Below are 4892 nucleotides of genomic sequence, written 5' to 3' on the forward strand. Positions count from 1 at the left end.
GTGTGTGTGTGTCTGTATGTGTGCGTGAGAGTGTGCTTGAAAACAAAACCCTCCTACCCATGGAAAAAATGCATAACTAAGAAAAAACCTAAGAAGAGGTATAGATGGCAATGCCAAAACACCCCAAAAAAAAAAAAAAAAATAAAACTGAAAAATGCCCGTAGAGCTGTAGATACAAGTGCGTGTGTCTCTACCATTGTGCGTAGAAGCAGGTTAATCTGGTGTGTTAAGAGGGGTGGGGGATAAAGAGGGAGAGGAGGGGGAGGAGGGAAAGGAGAAGGGAGGGAGGAGGGGGGAAGAGGGTGGGGAGGAAGGAGGAGTACCGAAAGCGAGGTTATAAAGCGCGAGCCCTGCCGAGAGTGAGGTCAGTTTCAATCTGGGCATGTGCGGAAAGTGACGAGACACGATATTAAATCTCATTCATATCCACCCAAGAGGAGCGTCGTCTTAGTAGTTCCAAATGTATGTCAGGATCATTGCAAGGATTTTTAACTCTTTCAGAAGGTGGTGTCGGTTGCATGCAGCTCAGCTTCTTCACCTGTTTAATTTCCTATGGTAGGTCTCTCTCTCTCTCTCTCTCTCTCTCTCTCTCTCTCTCTCTCTCTCTCTCTCAATTACTTTTAGATTTTCAGATTCACTCTTCAATACTGTTCTTTTTTTCATTCTGGGCCGAATGACAGGTTCCTTTTCGTCAGAAAGTCTTCATATAACCACATTTCTTACAATGATTGGAGAATGAACAAATGAATGGAAAATTCCTTCTAATGCAAGTTTGTTCTTTTCTTTCACTTGTTTACAGCATTTCTTTTCATAACAGTTCCATTTAATCTATTACTACTGGTCTTAATAATAGCTCCATTTACTCTATTACTGTTCGACTGACAGGGTGTCTCCCTGAAGTCAGTGTCTTGCCTTCATTCTTTACATGCCTCAGGATGACATGAGAGAAACGAGTAGAATTTTTAAGCTATTTATTTGACGAATAACGTTTTAATGTCATATATTTCTTTACTGTGTATTCGCTCCCGAGGAAATCACAGCCCTAAAGAAAGGTTTGGAAGTGACACTTCCGCCTTATCGCTCTTCAGTCTCACGTGGTCACCGCATAGTTCTGGGAGGCAGGAGAGAGAGAGAGAGAGAGAGAGAGAGAGAGAGAGAGAGAGAGAGAGCTATCTTGAGCCAACCACAAACCCCTCCTAATCCACTGCCGGTCGCAGTGGACAAGTTTTAAAAAGAAGGTTCAATAATGTCTCCGAAAGATTGGGCCTCTCTCTCTCTCTCTCTCTCTCTCTCTCTCTCTCTCTCTCTCTCTCTCAGGGTCTGTCTTTCTCGGCAGACCTTTTGCGGCCTAAAATAAGTTAACTCGACACCGGTTTATCTGTTTATTGTGGAATTTAACCGGTTTTCCAACCGGTCAAGTTTGCTTGTTGATTTCTTTCCGAGACTTTCATCAGCGGAAGCTTCCACTCTCCCTTCACAGTCGAACGTGGGAAGATTCCTAAACACTAGAACCGTTTAAATATTAAGAACTGGTAATAACAAAGAGACCGTTGGAAATATCGATGAAAGATCGAGACTGAACAGGAAAAACAAAGTAAATCTGCGCAGAAACAAAAGCACAAGCAGATAGCAAAACCGATAACCGAAAGGAACGAAAATAGACCAGCATGTATGGGAACGCCATAGGAAGGCCCCGCCGTGGAATTTCGGGTGGGCTCGCCGAAGGAGAATATTCAGATTCTCAGAGATGAGTAATTATCTACACCTTATGGTCGGGAAGCAAGAAGACCAAGGTTATTGCAGAAATTAAGAGAATTCTTAATTTTTTTTTTTTTTACATATGTAGGATTGACAGTAAAGAGATGAAGACCAAGGTTATTGCAGATATTAGGAAAAATTCTTAGCTTGATTTTATTTTAAATTTGTATGATTGACAGTAATGAGAAGTTTAAAGGAACGAGAAAAAGTACAAAAGTATATATATATATATACATAAAATATATAGCGTGTGTGTGTGTGAAGTATTAACCTCATAGCAACTTAATGAGAACGAATTCGAATCTCCTCCCGGCCTTTTGGGGTTTCCAGTCCTGTTGAATTAGAGCTTTTTATGGAAAAACTTCTCCAGAAAGTGTTAAGATATCGAGACGTTAACAGGTTATTCTGGACATTTCAAATACGGACACACTCACAATATATATATATATATATATATATATATATATATATATATATATATATATATATATATATATATATATATATATATATATATATATATATATATACACACACATTCATTTATTGTTTGCTAACCACTGAACAGGAAACAAAACGCTGGCGTGCAAGGCATTTAATGGAGTTAATTTTACCTTGTCGCAACACACTAACGACAAAAAGTTGTTACATAATTGGCATTCCACAAAAAAATAATAAAATGCAGGCGAGAAGAACGTGCAAAGGCCTTCAGGGATTTCCCGAACGGAGGGTGAATCACTTGAGCTGCAGAAATGCAGTAAACATCTCCAGTTAGCAAGATTCGTTTTTTGGTTTTTGCTGCTATAAGGAAGTTTAACTGGAACACGGACTTAAAAAATTCAGTGGGTTACCTAGCAGTATGGTGCTTAACGGCGGAATGAACACCACATACAACCATGACCTGTTTTGCTTTGCATTAATCCTTCTAGGGACAGAATTAAAGAATCTGTTATTGCTATGCTACATCTTTTTTAATATGCTCCATTTCTAAGAGAATGAAGGCTACTTTATCTATCTATCTATCCATCTATCTATTATACACATGAATATATACATATATGTAAGTATATATATATATATATATATATATATATATATATATATATATATATATATATATATATATATATATATATATATATATATATATATCTTTTTAACAATGACATGCATTTTGGGACTGGGTAATATTCTGACAGAGAGAGAGAGAGAGAGAGAGAGAGAGAGAGAGAGAGAAAGAAAGAACTATCCGTAATGCATAATTTTTGCTAATATTTTAAAATAGGAATAAGTGATCTTTTTCTGTAGTATTATAAAATGTCTTCGGGAACTTGAGACGAATAATTTTAACTTATCACCTAACGTTCATCAAAGCTATGGCCATACCACTTATCACTTATGATTATGAGTCGTACTACATCCATATCCTGATATTTCTGTATTCAGACTTAAACAGATTGCATAGATATCTTTTGCCGGTCGTGACCAGTAGCCGCTCTTCAAAGTTTCAGTTACCCATCAAACTCTTGCAACACACCTCGTTTTCTATACAACTGGCGTTGGAGAATGATTTCATTTTCTTCAGGCGTGTTGTGAATGCAGTAAGGAATGTTTTTACCGGAAACTATATAGGTTAACTAACCTGCGTTACATCTGACATTCTCTAGGCACTTATTCACCTTGATGGACGCAAGCTAAATGCAATGCCCTCAATAAAAGAGCAAAAATTCTCCTGACGTCACAACCTTGAACTCACGATCAATAACAATGTACTGTAATGGCCTTCTAAGACAAAATGTGTTTTGACTCGATTTCTAAAAGTTGAATTAGTATCCGCGGTTCGTGTGGTCAAGGTGCTTGCTTTATTTAATGGGAAGGGTTCACCTGTGTGCCAGTTATAAAGCTCAACTGTAAGATCTTTAAGCTAAAAAAAATATGTTAATAGACATACCTTAATAATAATAATAATAATAATAATAATAATAATAATAATAATAATAATAATAATAATAATATTGGTTTTGATATGAATAGGTACCCAATAATTATGGAATTATTTTCTTGCTGTTCATACAATGCTTATTCTTGTCGCTTGTAGCCTGAATCACTATCATTTCCGAATATGGATCTTAGGAGATTGGCACCTCATATGGAAGTATGAAAACTCCAAAACGTCATCTTAGTGCAAAAATAAATTTTGTTTTCTTGTGCAGAAAAACTACGGAATGGGGTGCTTGTAATTCAGTTTCAAGATATATATATATTAATTTCGGGTTCTAATGAGGCTCTGTGGGATACTGTAATTTTCATCTGCAATCTTCCCTCCCTCCCACCTTCAAAACAAAAACAAAAACAAAAATACAATCCACTTAACATTTTAAGAAATCTCCCTGGATTTCCCCCGTGATTAAAAATCATAAGAACACAAATGGCTTTAATAAAAATTTTATAAAATATATATAATATATATGTATATATATATATATATATATATATATATATATATATATATATATATATATATATATATATATATATATATATATATATATATATATGTATACATGTACATATGTACACATATATATATATACATACATATATATATATATATATATGTATATATATATATATATATATATATATATATATATATATATATATATATATATATATATATATACATACTGTACAGTATAATGGATATGCATATAATAATGCATCTACCCCAACTAGCATTCGGACCCTCGGATCTGTCCCCCTTAGTTTAGATACAGTGACGGGTAGTCGGCTTATCCTTACGGATCTCAAACCTGTCTTGGACAAGGCAGATAATCTTATATATATATATATATATATATATATATATATATATATATATATATATATATATATATATATATATATATATATATATATATTAGAGACAACCATTCATAGAAGAGATGATTGATAAGCAGTCAGATTACCACTGACAACCCTGGGAGCATATAACGGGGCGGCAGAGGAAGAATGGAAATTAGAAACGTGATTAGAAAATCTGCCAAGACCAAGACGAGACTCATTAAAACGTGAAGGTGGCGTAGAGGCTGGGAGACGGTTAGGGACCATTCCTTCTGCTGGACGGGTCGTTG

At 35.2% G+C, this 4892-nt stretch overlaps 1 protein-coding gene across 3 annotated transcripts in view; it reads left to right on the forward strand.

Annotated features, from left to right (window-relative positions):
- Positions 1-361: 361 nt before the first annotated feature.
- The window catches only part of LOC136829388 (uncharacterized), a 105031-nt gene continuing 100500 nt past the window's right edge, over positions 362-4892 (forward strand). The window contains exon 1 of one of the 3 annotated variants that reach the window (XM_067087876.1): positions 362-555. The gene's annotated coding sequence lies outside the window, so the exon portion shown is untranslated. The remainder of the gene's footprint in view (positions 556-4892) is intronic. The other 2 variants (XM_067087873.1, XM_067087874.1) reach the window with 2 other exon arrangements.

Source organism: Macrobrachium rosenbergii, chromosome 44 (assembly GCF_040412425.1).
Source record: "Macrobrachium rosenbergii isolate ZJJX-2024 chromosome 44, ASM4041242v1, whole genome shotgun sequence".
NCBI classification, from domain to species: domain Eukaryota; kingdom Metazoa; phylum Arthropoda; class Malacostraca; order Decapoda; family Palaemonidae; genus Macrobrachium; species Macrobrachium rosenbergii.